Below are 16,481 nucleotides of genomic sequence, written 5' to 3'. Positions count from 1 at the left end.
GGGGCCACACAGCGGGATCCCAACTTAATCAAGTGGAACAGCACATCAAACATATCAACCCGGAAGACCAACTTTAGTATTTATGTTAACCGTTTGGTGTGAGAATAGCTGAGTGGAGAAGTCTGGAGCAATGTTCCTTCTTTGGTTCACTGAAACAGAAGTTCCTGATTGAAGGGAGAGCAGCCAAGAGGAAGGATGAAGCCCTGGATTCTGCATTCTGGCCTCTGCTCACTTGCCTCCATCCCAGATGTCAGAAGCTTGCTGGTGGCTACCTATTGAGCTATAGCTGTGAGAGAAGCTTCTGGGTTCACCATTGCTTCTGTTTGGACCAGAACCTGGGTGGACGTGGAGTCTAAATCACTCAAGAAGAACTTGAGCTGCCACTAAGGCACAGGTCCGTGATGTGCCTAGTTCCTTAGAGCCACTTAGATAGCGACTAGGAGGCGGGGCAATGCCTGCTTCATCCCAATCATGAGGGAGGAGGCGGGGCAGTGTCTGCTTTTTCCCAATCCGTCTTTAGGCCACAGGAAAGAAGTTGATGATGCCAACCTCTAGTGGAAGAAGTGCTCCCAGCCTGTAGGTAGCAGGGAGAAGACCTTCCCCCAAAGTGGTATCACTGGAACCGCCGCTCGCCACACCCCTCCTGGACGCTGCCTGTGTGTGGAGATGCTGATCTGTTCCACCCGAGGAAGTGTGCTCCAAATGGTTCGGTTGCTAGTGGGAGTGTTCTAGCTCTAAGGTCGCCCCTCCTGGCTACATGTAGCCCCCAGATACCTGTCTCTGCACTTCTGTTTGGACCCACCCAGGCCTTTTACCCTGCTGTACACGCCCCATACGGTGGCTGTCTGCGTCACCAGTGCGCAGACGCAGATGCCAATGGGCAGCTGAGTGCAAAGGTCCGGTCTGGAAGCAAAGGTCCCTGCCTGGTGTGTCGGGCGCGGGGGCGGGGGTCGGGAGGTTGGGGGTAGGGGTGGAAGGTGGGGCGGGAAGGAGGTGGTGGTTTGGGAAACTCGCCCTTTACAGCTTGAACTGGGGGAAGACACTTTGCTCTTGGGGTGCAGGGATCTGTAGAAAGCTTGGAGTCTTTCATCTTCCCCTGTGGCCTTGGAAACACACTAGGGCAGAGCCTGCAGGAGGAGCTGCGGGGCACGGAGGGGTTTGTGACTCTCATGGCCCCACATTCTTCCTGAGAATTTACTCTGTGTCTGCCAGCCTGTGTGGACCTGGTCCGTCTGGCCAGATTCACCTGAATGGCTTCCCTGGGTGACTTTGGCCTCCCTCCAGAGGATGGCCCAAGGTTGATCTAATTTGCATTGCACAAGGGAGATTGTACATAATCCGGGGCTACTCTGGTGAACAATTACCATGGAACCCCCTCATCTGACATAAAATGCCTGCCTCTTTTCACATCTTAACAGTTACAAAAAGCAAGCTTCGTAACATGGATAACCATGTATTTTATTTCCTCAAGGTAATTAATACATTGAATTTTCTGTCCTAAATTAATAAAAATAACTTAAACAATTTAATTAAGTGCTTATTTAAATTAAATAAAATAACCATTTAAATGAAATTATTTAAATTAGATAATAAAATGGCTATAAGAAAGTTGCATAATTAAATGATTACATTGACATGATAGTTCATAGTATTGAATTTCCATTTATTAAAACTAGCTGTTTTTTAAAAAAAAAATAAGCACAAGACAAATAATTCCCTTAGGTCTAGAATAATCTTATGCATAACATTAAATGAAAATGCTGCTTTTAAAATGCTCAGGGAGCCTGTACCTACCAGCAGAATAGCACGGAGTACCTGAAAGCAGACTGAGACACCCATAGCCTGCTTTCATTTACCAGTGATGAAAATATGCACTCTACTCCAGCAGCTAAAGGAAAGGCCACACTCCAAGGAAAATAAAGCATCGTACACGTGGTAAAGGAACCTCGAACACTCTTACCCAGTTACAGAAATAAACGCAAGTTAAGATTTCAGGGTAAAATCTGCAACCATACAAAATTATAGAAAAAAGCATAGGGAAAATGCTTTGGAACATTGAAGAGGATTTTTTTTGTTTTTGTTTTTGTTTTTGTTTTTTTTCGTTTTGAAAAGAGCCTGAATCACAGGGAAACAAAAGTAAAAATAGACAAGTGGAATGACCTGTGTCTAAAAACTTGTGCACAGCAAAAGGAACAGCACAGTGAAGGAGTGAAGGGACAAATTATGGACTGATCTAACATGTTTGCATCTGACAAGGAACAGACTACCCAAAACACATGAAATCCCAGAGAACACAAAATCCCAAAATTGAACCGATCAATGAAAAATAGAGAACAGACCCAAACAGGCATTTCTCAAAGACTATACAGGTATGTATGTATGTGTGTGAGTGAGAGCAGGCATGTGGGCCAGTGTATCTGTGTGTGTCCATGAAAAATGCTTAATACCAACTGACCGGAAAAACAACTCAGTGTTGCGGTGGAGTGTCTCTTGGGTAGGAAAGAATGGCTCACAGAAAAGACTGAAGGTACAGGAACACAAAGACAAAAGTTCGTCACTTGTGGCCACATAGATGAAACTCAGGGAGACCCGATGTTGAATGGAGTGACCCCTGAACAATGGCATGTGTATTGAATGAGCTCCCTCGTGTTTCATCCAAGGAGAGTGACTTCTTGGAAGTTTGGTGTAGAATATTGATGTGGTCAGTGCTGTGGGGAGGGACAGGAAAGGCTGACCCCCGGGTGCTGAGCTGAGGTAGTTTAAATGACAGCGCACACTCTCAGAGCAGGGAGTACCTGTGACAGGACTGTGTACCTCAAAAAACTGGACTGAGTTTGGATGTTTCCATCACAGAACTCAGGAAATGATTCAGGAGATCAAAGAGGTTATCTTGGTTTAAACACTATGTAGTAAAGGCGCATAATGCCATGGAACATGCTATCATATTAACATGTACAATTTTTATAGTTTTATATCTGGCAAGCACAATTTTAAATGATAAATGATACATTTAAATAAATAATAATAAATGATAAATATAATTTTAAAATGAACTATATATTTTAGAGAGGTAAAAATCTTTATAGTTTAAATAAAAGTGTTTCAGTGCATACCAGCATTTTATGAGATAATCTGAAGCAGTTGGAGAATCAATATTCTAAGAAATGTTCTCAGATAAGATATGACCTTTGCAGGAAAAATTTGAGGGTAATATTCAGTAATCAAATATTTTTATGGGCATGTCTTTCTAAAAACATGACATGTGATATATTAATTTTCCATCTTTAATTTGGATACAAACCACACAATAATACCTACCCTAACCATTTTAAACATACAGTTTGGAAGCTTTATGCATCTAGCATTGTTTAACAAATATCTCCCCAGCATTTTCATCCTTACAAAACTGATTTCTATATCCTTTAATCATATCACCACTTTCAAATAGTATGTATTCTTTATTCTTGTGTGTAGGTGTGTGTGCTTATATGAGTTTATGTACACCACATGCATGCAGTGCCCATGTGGCCAGAAGAGGGCATGGGATACTGTGGAACTGGAGTTAGAGGTATGAGTAGTCATGTTGGTGCTGGGGACTGAACTTAGAGTCCATAACATCGTCCAAGGTTTCCCATTTAAGCCCTATCACCAGCTCATCAATTTCATTTCCTGTGCCCAAGGACCCACTAGGCTGCTTTCTGAGTCTGATCTGGTTTCTATTGTTCATATTAACCATGAATGGAGTCACACAGTGCTCATCTTCACTCAGTGGCTGGCTTCTTAGAACAACATTGTCAGGTCCTTTAAATTTTAGTGACATTTCATTGTCTAAACCAGTGGTTCTCAATCTGTGGGTTGCGAATTCATGGGGGGAGTCACATTTCAGATATCCTGCATATCAGATATTTACATTAAAATTCATAACAGTAGCAAAACTACAGTTATGAGTAGGAATGAAATAATTTTCTGGTTAGGGGTTACCACAACATGAGGGACTATATTAAAGGGTCACAGCTTTAGGAAAGTTGAGAATTACTGCTCTAAATAAAGCATGCTGCTTTTTCATTCACTCTTCAAAGATCACCTCACCATCTTCTTCCCCCTAGATGTTTCTAATGAAGCTGCCATGAAAGCAAATGTACAGATATCACTGTTGGGAATCCACCATTCAATTCCCTTTGATAGGGATCCAGAAGTGGGAATTCTGAACATTTTTCCCCCTGAGGGCCTAAACATGCAAAGCCCTCAAAATTCAGACATTCTAAATTCCAACATGAATAAGGGAATAGCCCCTGAAACCCACCCTTGAAGGAGGAACATTTTATGGTTGCCAAGAGACAGGAGACACTCTACTTTGAAACATGGTTGCTGGTAATTTTCCCAAGGCCCAGTAGCTGTGCACCAACTGGGAGCATAGGGGAAGAACTGGACTCAAGGGGTTAATAACAATAGCAAAATGGATGTGTAAGTATCTTTTTCTGTTCTGTAGGTTTTTGTTGCAGCTGGTTAAAGTTGAATGCCTTCTCTCATGATCACACATTTAAAAATTTATATTGTTATATATGACTATTTTTTAAGTGCCAAGGACAATACCTGTGACTTACACATGACAAGGAGGTGCTCTACTACTGACTTATGTCTCCAGTGATGTCCTATGTAAATATGAATATTGAAATGTCTTTTTCCTACCTTGAAAACTGATATTTAGACACTAACAAACTTCTTAATATATAACTTTTCTGCTGAGCCAGTTTTTCCACTACATATTAATTATAAAATAACCCTCATTATTTTGTTCTATATTTTGAAATTTTTGTGTGCCTTGAAATATTAATTGTAATAATCTCATATTTTAATTGTTGAAAATTTATCATTATGGATGAGAACACCAAATGTATTATATTCTTTCAATTTCAAAAATCAGCTTTATATTTATACACACCATAAATTCACCCACTGTATGCATATAGTACAGTTACTTCATTTGTAAAACTGTATGGTCAATAACCGTAATTATTCATCACAGGCATTTTGGTTTCTTGATTTTTTTTGTCTGTATCATGATGTCAGTTATGTTCTTTATGGTTGGCTGGCTGAGATAAACTCTAAAATAATTAAGAACAAAAACCAACCAAACAAACACACACTTTCTCCCTGGGCTGCAGAGAAGACTCAATGGTTAAGAAGCTATACTGCTCCAGGATTCACGTAAGGAGACTCAGGAATGCCTGTAACTCCAGCTTCTGGGGATTGATGTCCTCTTCTGTGTTCCACTCCTATGAACATAACCATATTCAGACACACACACATACAGATTAAAAATAAATACATTTTGAAAAATGCTTTGTGCCTATTCTTCTGACTTAACTCTTCCAATCTGACATATTCATTTTTTGGTAACACAAAATGGATTTCAAATCAGCAGAAACGCCCTCTGTTTTTATTAGACTTGAATTTAATGGGTTGAGAAGGCACCATGCAGCTGGGATTCTGTTTGGTGTAGGATATGATGAGATCATTACACTTGATCCTTCTGCGTGTTTCCACAGACCAAGGAGCACAGGTCAGGAATGCCTGCACTGGGGAGGCTGGGCAGGAAGAGCGAGCCCCATCTTGGATTGCATGGGCCACAAATAAAACAAAGACCACCACCTGGTAGTTTCGGTGCCCAGAGGAAACAGGTCCTGAACAGAGGTAATTAGCAAGCAACTGTTCTTCTGTCCTCAGTTCTGCTTAGAAAATCCTCTTTCCAAGTTCCCTAGCCCACCTGTCCAACCTGTGGGGAATCCAGAGAGTGGACCTCAGGTGATAATTGTGTATAGGAATGATTAACCAAGATTCGGGTGTTCCAACAAATGAGTATATTTTACTTGCCTATACATTATTTGTAAATGTTCTCAGTCATGTTTAAATATTTATATAATTTTAGGGTGAGAGAAGCATAAACATAAACATCAAATATGTCACTTCATAATAAATATTGTGAATTATTTTGTTTACTGTTTGTCATTTAGGGGACTCAAGATACTTTTCATCAAGGTGGTAAAAGTTATTTATGATACTATAAGATAATTGGGTTGAGCTTATTAGAAGCGGGGAGGTACTTTGCTTGTGTGTAAGTCTACAATAATCTCCTAAGAAGTATCTGCTTCAGGAAGATTGTGAACTGAGCAGTTCTAGACGATGATTATTTTTTAAGGACCCCAGAAGTCAGGTCATAGTAGAGGATATTTTCAAAACCTATTTGTGAAAATGTGCATGCTATCTTTCTATTTTTGTTCACCTAAGGATGTCTTTCCCAATTGGAGAGAAGAAAAGCATCACCTTCCACACTGAATACACTTGGGCCAGACAAGTGAAAGTATTCAGTCATTGCAGCTGATGTGAAACAGTTGATATAGACACTGCTGAAAAGGCTGAGTATAATCAAGAGGAATAATTATCACAAATCACATTGACAGCAGCAATCATTTTGTTATGTGTTGAGGGGAACCTAGTTCAAATGCTGTAAACCAAAGCCCTAAGTTCAAAGCCTGCATTGTATCAGCATAGCATGGAGTGGAAAACTCTGAGTTTACATCCTGCCTTATTCTGGTTTGATTCAGTGGGATGAGCAATGGCTGTATCTAATTGAAAGTGTCATAACTTCTAATCTATGAAGACAGCCTACTAGGTTCGCTTTTATAGTTTTAATAAAAAGTTTGTGCAAATTTTAATATTTAGTAGTTGGGGATTTAGCTCAGTGGTAGAGCACTTGCCTAGCAAGTGCAAGGCACTGGGTTCGGTCCTCAGCTCCAGCACACACACACACACACACACACACACACACACACACACACAAATAATATTTTGTTACTTGTTTGTAAAACCACATGTACTATGGGATGTTCTGTATGTTACAAGTGGTGTGTTGCTCTAATTGGGTAATAAATAAAGCACTGATTGGCCAGTAGCCAGGCAGGAAGTATAGGCGGGACAGAGAGAAGAGAATTGGGGGAAGTGGAAGGCTGAGGCAAAGAGACCTGACAGCCACCGCCATGACAAGCAAGATGTAAAGTACTGGTAAGCCATGAGCCACATAGCAACTTATAGATTAAAAGAAATGGGTTAATTTAGAAGAGGCAGATAACAAGAAGCCTGCCACGACTATACAGTTTATAAGTAATATAAGCGTCTGAGTGATTATTTTATATGTGGGTTGTGGGACTGTGGGGGCTTGATGGGACCTGGAGAGAAGTTCTCCAGCTACACACATGGGCATGCATGCCTTTTGTATTCGCCATATCCTCCCACAGTAAAGTTTCCAGCCAGTTAATCTGCACACCATTCAGACATGCTAAGGACACTGTTATGAGAAGGAATCTCCTGGAGCCTGGGCTGCCCTCCAGCCTGAAGTGTACCACATAATGAACTCTGACCCTCCAGCCTGGATCTGGAGTGCTGGAATTACAGGTCTGCAGGGCAAGGGCAGTTTGCTGAGGTTCCAGGTATCAATTCCAGGTCGTCTTGCAGATCAGGATCTATCCACAGAAGTACAGCCCCAGCCATGAAGAGATGCAATGCTTAAAAATTAGTTTTCCTATTTAACTCCTATTGTCCTAATAAGGGGAAAATGTCTCTTAAAGAAAGACCCTTCAGAAAAGTATAAATAGAATTTCTGGAGTGTTCTTAAAAAGCAATCATGCCTGGGAGTCTACTTAAAAGTTCCCCTGAGATCAGAGTTAACAAGATTGTTAGAAAAAGTAAAACATTTAAAAATTGAAGGAAATATATTCATCTGTTAATTTAGATAATAAAAATCAAGTTTTGTTCATACAGCACAAGCTAACTTTGATTGTTCTTCATAGTATAACATTTGGAATGAAAGAGCAAAAAAATTCTTTCTCTTAAAAATTCTCCCAGAATTCAATGCAAAGACCATATTCAAAACAATTTATTCATGATATATTGAAAGTAAAATGTAATAATTTGTATTTGCTATACATTTCATCTCCTACTGCAATTTTTTTAAAAAGTGCCTTGACAAGTCAAATAGGTTCTTGAATATTTGAGCAGTGTGGGTTAAATGAAAAACAGATGCAAATAGCATCTGTTTCTGTGGCAGTTTCCAGGGTGCCTTTGGCATCCAGAAGCCTCCAGAAGCTCTCCAGGGACAACAGTTCCTATCTTGTAGTTCTACAGCAGCAAGTGACAGAGATATGGCTCAGCAGCCTGGTGTTTCTGCAATGATCAATTTTGTGATCAGTCCCCAAATGCAAAAATGATCTGAAAGATACTCTTGCCCAGGTTATGGGTGTTCATTTTCAAGACATCTACACAATTGGCTGATTTATAGCCAGTCAATAAGGTTTGAAAATTCAAGAGGAACAGAAGGGAATGTGTGTGGCTTAAGTTCATCTATCTATCTATCTATCTATCTTTCTTTCTTTCTTTCTTTCTTTCTTTCTTTCTTTCTTTCTTTCTTCTTTCTTTCTTCCTTTCTATGAATCTATCTTCCTATCTTTGTTTTACTGCAATCTATTTACCTTTCCATAATTAAACTTGCATTTCTATTCCCAGTTTCAAATTGAATTTATATGTTTTTCAACAAAGTTATATACTAGTTGGAGAATACTAAACACAAAATTCTAGCCTCTTACCATTATGAGGCAGTGAGTTTAGACCTCTGATTCTAGAAGCAGCAGTTTGGAGAGTGAAAAGATTATGTCTTGTGACTAGCATGTTTGGGAAGGTAAGTGGAAATTGAATGTCAGGACTCAGCAGGAAAGGGGGTTGGGGCAAACTTACATATATTTGTTTGAAACAGCAGTTCTCAACCTGTGGGTTGTGACCCTGTGAAGTTTGCATATCAGATATTCTGCACATTGGATATTTATATTAGCATTTATAACAGTAGCAAAATTACTGTACTTACAGAGTAAACTTGCCCTTTGTATAGAGATAATATCTTGAGAAGACTCTAGATTCCTGCATGTTCATAAAAAATGAGTACAACAATAAAAAACAGAATGTCCATAAGGGAAAAAACTGATCAAATAAGAACAGGCAAGTCCCAAAGGATAACTACAGAGACACAGTCACACAGACAAAATCCTATTAGAGATCAGATGATCAAAATGGAACTTTACATGTTTAGGTGCTAACAGATAAAATAAAGAAATAAGATTACAAGCATTTGAGCAAAAGATAACAGGATTTCTAGCACTAATGTGTAACTGATCTCAAGAGCACATAATGCTTTCAATAGAAGGTTTGACATGGATAAAGTATTTGCAAATTTTAAGGTAAGTCAAAATAAAATTAGGCTGAAATCTAGAGATGAAGGAGAAAAATGTAGATTTGTTCATAAAAGAAAACTGAGATTTTTGTAAGAAATATCAGGATCAACCAAAGATAAAGATAGATTTAAAACTCAGAAAAGATAGAAAAAGGATCTATAGCTTTCTAAGAACCCACAGTTCGACAGCAACTTATTATTATTTTTAGGAGAATGCTATAACAACCTCAGTATACTGAACAACAAATGACTCAACCCAACAAAACCTACCCATCCTCATTTCTAACCCACAAATGAAAATCCATTGAAACCATTCATTGTTTAGGAGCTGTTAAAGATATTCATCACATTTCAGGGAAAATAAACATGTCAAGACTATATCATCAACTTGTCCCAGCTTAAAGAAAACATTAGGATTCAATAAAGCCAATCAAAATCTAGACTATAATAAGGGAGAAATAGAAGATGATGATGATGATGATGATGATGATGATGATGATGATCTGATCATGATAGAGATAGATAGATGTTAGAGAATATATTATGGAAGATGACAGATAGATAGATAGATAGATAGACAGAGATGGAGAGATAGACAATAGATAAGGAGAGGCATGGTTCTGATAAATGATAACCAAGGATAGATGACAAAAATGTAGAAGAAAGGTAATAGATAATAAGGACAGAATATGGAGATATGTGTTAGTTGGGTAATAGATAATATGTATGCAGATAGATGATAGACAAATCATAGGTAGATCATCAGGAGCAGGTGGAGAGTTATAAAGGAAAGACAGATAACATCCATTTGGACTTCATAAAATATTGATGAATGTAGCTGTTAAATTCACAATCAATGAAGTGAGAGAAAGAAACAGCATAACAGTGAGATGAAAATAATTTGATCCTAGTTTTTCACATTGTTCATGGACTGAGCCAAATGCTAATTTGTAACAACCATAAATAAAAGACCTGTGCTGAAGTCTCCAGGATGACATGTACAACCAAGGAAGACTTCAGTAAGCTAAGAGGATGAGAGAGCTGTAATAATAACAAGCACATCTTCAGCCACTCCATATCAAAGTGATGAACAGAAAACAGATGTATTTAAGATAAATACATCAATTACCACACCATCATTTGTTCTCCTCCATTTCATGCTTTATCACAGAATACCTAAGATGGAGTAATTTTTTTTTGTTTGTTTGGTTTTGTGAGACTGGGTTTCTCTGTGTAGTTTTGGTGACTTCATGAACCTTGCTCTGTAGACCAGGCTGCTTTTGAACTCACAGAGATCTGCCTGTCTCTGCCCACTGAGTGCTGGGATTAAAGGTGTGCACCACCACTACCTGGCAAGATGGAATAATTTACAGAGAACAGAAATCCCTCACTTTGCCGCTACTTTAAGTACAAGATACTTTGTTACATTTTTTGAGGTGTGTGTGTGTGTGTGTGTGTGTGTGTGTGTGTGAGAGAGAGAGAGAGAGAGAGAGACAGAGACAGAGACAGAGACACAGAGAGAGATATCCATATACATGAATACAACCACAAAATATAACATATTAGGAAAAATGAGAAAATGAAGCATATACTCAGCTGAAGCCATCCTATAAGACCTGTATGAAATGATTATATGCTGTTTGTTGTTGTTTTTTTACTCTTTGGGGGACCCACCATCCAGCTCCCAAATAAACCACACATGGAGACTTGTTCTTGATTTTAAACATCTGGGCTTAGCTTGGCTTGTTGCTAGCAAGCTTTTCTTTAAATTGTCCCATCTACTTTTTGCCTCTGGGCTTTTCCTGTTCTCATACTTCTGTAAATATAACTCTTACTCTGTAGTTTCCTGTGTAGCTAGGTGGCTGGGTCCTGGAGTCCTCCTCCTCTTCTCTTGTTCCTTCTTCTTTCTCCTGGATTTCTCCTTCTATATATTCTCTCTGCCTGCCAGCCCCATGTATTCTTTCTTGTGCCTCGCTATTGGCCATTCATCTCTTTATTAGACCATCAGGTGTTTTAGACAGGCATAGCAACACAGTTTCACAGGGTTAAACAAATGCAACATAAACAAAAGCAACACATGCTAAAATAATATTCTACAAGGATTTCAGAGAAATTATAAAATATATAACAGTTACTAATTAATAGAAGGGTCATAACTGTGGGAACACTTGGGAAATCTGTCAGGAATTTGAAACACAAAGACTTAACTGTATATTCCATCATAGGAAGATAAAATGTAAGAAATGATGGTGCCATTCTAAGAGTTGACCTATAGCAGAGCTAAAAGGGGTTCAGGAGAAACTTAAGGAAGAAAGAGTGGCAATTAAACACCATGTCTGATACAGAAATAACAGCATCAGAAAGAAACCATTTTAATTTCAAGAGGAAGGTAGATAATAGGAGCCAAATCTGAATTTTTCAGAATTCAGAAACTCTTAAAGGCCCTTTAAAATTAATGTAAACTAGTAAACATCTATGGATATAGCTGAAAAGATGTGCATAAAACAGAACTGCACAGAAAATTATGTCAAATGAAACCAATGGCTACATTACCCCCCCACACACACCACCCAGATAAATGAAGAATCCTAAAAAGGATTCATAGGTGTGTGTGTATACACGCATGTGCGTATATTTTATCATATATTTGATTTATATTTTCTTACAATTTGTAAAGTATTGAGAGAAAATTAACAAAATGAACTATGGAATATGTCTGTCTGTGTTAGATAAAGGCTAACAGAAGGAATCAGGGTGTGGAATTTACTCCGGAACATTTTCACATTATAATAGGAAACATTTGGAAAAGGGCCTTGGTAAATTAAGTCTTTGAATCATATTCTCTAGCAGTCCTAAGCATTAAATCAAATTGTCATTAAGACTAAAGGGAATATGAATGTGGATAATAAAATACTAAACACAAAGGGCAAAAATGAGAAAACAAACAGGTTCATATACACAATTCAATAAACAGAAAGCAAACAAGACAATCTTTATTTGCTACAGTCAACATTAAAATTTTAAATCCTTCAATTAAAAGTGGAGATTTAATAATAACCACTTATATTCCTCCAATATGTATATTTAGCAGTAGGGGTTAGTAGAAGGAACCAAACCACAGTCCATAGAGGAATGTTGCTTACTGGCTTTCTCCATGGCTTTCTCAGTTTACTTTCTTATACAACCTGGAACCACCTACCCATTGGGGACAATGCCCATAGTGGGCACTGTCCATAGTGAGCTGGACCCTCCAACATCAATCAGCAATCAAGAAAATGCCTACAGAGGTGCCCATGGGCCAACCTGCTGGAGGTAATTCTTCACCGAAGTTTCCTCTTCCTAGGTTGATTCTAGTTTGTGTTGAGTTGACAGAAACTAATGCACAATACTGACACTTTGTAAAAGAAACATAAACATATCACAAGTAAACTTGCTTCAAGGGACCTGACACCACCCTCTTCTGGCCTCAATATGAACTGCACCCTGCACATAATCCTACATACACACACACACACACACACACACATTTAAAAAGGCTAACTATAAATTATCAAGATTTTAAAAATATATTCTATGTAAACAATATTACTAAATAAAATAACTTATGAATTGAAAAATGAATGGTCAAGAATACATGTAAACATATTTTGAAGACTTCAATTTTACAACCAAATGGAGGAGTAACTACATCTGTTTACTAGCAAGGTGACTGGGGGAAATTTGGGTTTTCCATGCCTCTCTTCACCTCTGGACTTCTTGGCAAATGAAGTTAGGTTACCTAGCCCGAGACTCTGCCTTTGGCCCCTTGCTTTCACTCATAAAATATATTTCCCATCCCCTCCCTCATTATCCTCTGTATATCAGGAGTCAACTTTTGCAGATCACACTCTCCAGGTTGTTCTATTATCTGCCTTCATACCAAATTCAGACAAAGGAAATCATGTGCATGAAAGTATCAGATGCAAAGTGCAGTATCTGGGTCTTTTGCTTCCTTTTGAATTAAAAAAAAATGTAATGTTTTTGTGTGTGCACACACATGGATGTGTTTGTATTTGCCAAAGCCTGCATGTGAAAGTCAGAGGACAAGTTGCAGGATTCTATTCTCTGTTTCTACCACATGGGGCCTGGGGATTTCTCACTCAGGTCTTCAGGGTTGGCAGTGAGCACCTTTGTCCACTGAGCCACATCATATGTCCATAACTCTTCTTCCTTTGCCTCTGCTGTGAATTATATCTATGACCGATGTCTCCCTCCAGATACCCCTGTCTCCTTGGCTCTTTCTTTGTATCCCCAACCAGCTTTTTCATGTAAGTTGACTGTGCTGATTGATGACAGGGAGATAACTTAAGGATTGTGACACATCACATTCCGCCAAGTCATTTTTTTAAACATATTTACTTATTTGGTTATCATGTTCTGCACTTTCTTTAAAACCTGAGTCAGTCATTCTGACTTTGGGGGAAAAAAAAGCCTCTTTATCTTCCAGGATAAGATCAAAGCTGTAAACTTGTTAAAAACAATACCTTCCACTTTTAGGCAGAGGGTCTTACTGGGAGTGATCCTTGTTTGTATATTTTTGAGTACTAGTCTGTGTTCAGTTCCCATCAAAGGCTACACCCATGAAGCGGTATTCATTTACTTATCTATTGGTTTATTTACTTACTCTGCTAACATTATGTGTACATGTTCTTCTTCACTTTTCTTCACATACCTCCTACTCAGTGCTGCAGAGGACAGTGTATGTGAAATGAAGAGGTAAGAGCTCTCCAGCTCTCCAAGGTGGCATACACACACAAGAACATTGTGAGGGAGAGCCTGGATTCCCAGGACAGTGAACCACTCAGCCACATCCTAACATACTCGATATTTAAGAACCTGCTACTCAGAATAAATAAACAAATTGGAAGGCTATGATTAAAGTGCAAATTAAACTATCAAAAGCCTTAAAATATAGGTTTTGCAGGTAATTGATGAAGCACTGAAAATATAAATATGACCTGGTAATTAGACTGGTAGACTGGTCGGTGGTAAAACTGAGGTAGCCGTGATTTATTTTTCCACATCAGAAGTAAATTTGGAAACAAATGTGTTAAACAGCAATCAGTGTTTTATGATTTGTATATAAAGTCATATATTTAAGACTGGACGCTTCATTTTTCATTTTTAAAAAGCCATTTCCAACCTGTGTTTCTCGAGAGGGCTCAGGCCTGAGTTAGGTGAATTTTCTGGTTGGAAAGCATTTTCTGTGTACCCCAAGTTGAAGTTGCACGATTCTATATTTTTAAGAGTGATCACTTGTATTTTTGATCTCATACAATGTAGGTAGAGTATTCATTAGTGGTTTTAAAGCATGGTTCTGAGAAATACAAATACCTGACATGATTATGTGCCAAGAACAGTAATGACTCAATCAGCCATTTCCCATCAAAATGTACAAGTAGTGTGGACTTTTTAATCAAATAGCCTCATCCTCATTCAAAGGAAATACTACAGTCTTTATGTCTTAAACTACAAACTACATATTTTCAATGGTTCTTCTGGTTCTGCTGGAATAGTAAAACCATTCCATTTAATCAGAGCCCCATATCATGATAATGCCTTTATAAAATTTGTGTCATGTGCCAATACTGGAATAATACTTACCTCTCTTTCTAGGGTCATGGTACACAAATACTATGGAAAGGCTGAACTCTGGGTTTTTGACATATTCTGTGTCATCACTGCAGTTGACATTTTGACTGCAGAACACCTGCCTCCATTTCTCCCTTCAGTCTTGGATCATCTCATATCTAGTGGTCCCGATTGCTGCCTTCCAGATGTTTGCACCATGCCTTGACTTCCTTCCCTGACAGCTCTTCTCACACTATGCTGTATGCATGCAAACTTGCATGTCTCACTCATGACAGACTGATAAGTCAATAGTTTAAAAATAGGTCACCCTGGATTATATTTCATAAGAAAGATTTCTCTCGATCAAATCACACTTAGCAACACTTCCTTGCTCTGATATCTCAGGTTACCTTTTTAAGATGGTGTTTAGTATTTGAGAGAATGTCAAAGGCTATATGAACTTATTCTTAGAGGATTATGTACATCTAAGTTTGACAAGCAGTTTTAAAAGTACATGGAAATGGCAAGCTTCTGGCACTATTCATAATTCATGAGTAACCACGGACAACTTGATTTGGCCTTCATGCTTCTTGTGTGATCTCAAACAGAAATGGATCTAGGTATTGTCAATGAGAGAATGACAGCAGAAAAAAATTAACACTGGACATTAAATAGCATCTGGTAAGATTATTAAGTAAATAATGGTGTGTATTGTGGTTACAAGGTTGTCATATTAAAATAAATGGCTGTTAATCAAAGCCACAGGGAGAGAGGAGGTTTGTGGTGAAATTAGAGATAGCACTAACTCATTATCCATTTTATCATTATTTGTCAAACAGACATAATACAATAAAAAATGAAACACTATGTTCTAAAAATGTTTGTGTTAGTTATATATTGCATGATGAATTACACCCAGTCTGTGGTGTCTTAAACACAATCACCATTACTATCATATCAACATTTTTGTGGGTCAGGAATCTGGGCCTGATGTAGCTGGTTCTTTTGGGGGTGGGGTCCATGTCACAGGCATGAAGTTTGTATAAAACTTAAATCTCAGTTCGCTACCGAAGAAAGATTGACTTCAGACTAACTAACTCTCAGGCCCTTGGGGGACATCATTCTTCCAGGGTGATTGGTGTCTAGAGGCTAAGTAAGTCTGTATCCTGTGGGCATCCCAGCAATGCAGCTAACTTCAGTCAAATGCAGAAAGCCCCAAGGGAAATAAACAGAATCCAGAGAGACAAAAGTAATGAAGTCTCAGCATGTTGCCTTTATTCTACTTAATAGAAGTGACCCACTGTGCCCTATGACACACACACACAAGGGACCAAATGATATCTCTGACCTCTAGAGGCTCTGACCATTGAGGCCTGTGCTAATAATCCTCCTATCAAAGAAACACAAATGAAGACTATTTGTCAATGAACTCTGAAATAATAGTAAGGTTCTCATAAGACAGGGAGGCAGAACAATAAGGAAGCAGATGGTACTGCTATTTATAGTAGTCACTAATGATAAAATGTGACACAGTCCTACACAATAGTGTTTACATCACTGATATGTGTCTCCTGCGCCCACTCTTTCCATTCCT

The sequence above is a fragment of the Onychomys torridus genome, chromosome 18 (assembly GCF_903995425.1).
Source record: "Onychomys torridus chromosome 18, mOncTor1.1, whole genome shotgun sequence".
Taxonomy (NCBI): domain Eukaryota; kingdom Metazoa; phylum Chordata; class Mammalia; order Rodentia; family Cricetidae; genus Onychomys; species Onychomys torridus.
Note: the sequence above shows the minus strand (reverse complement) of the source record.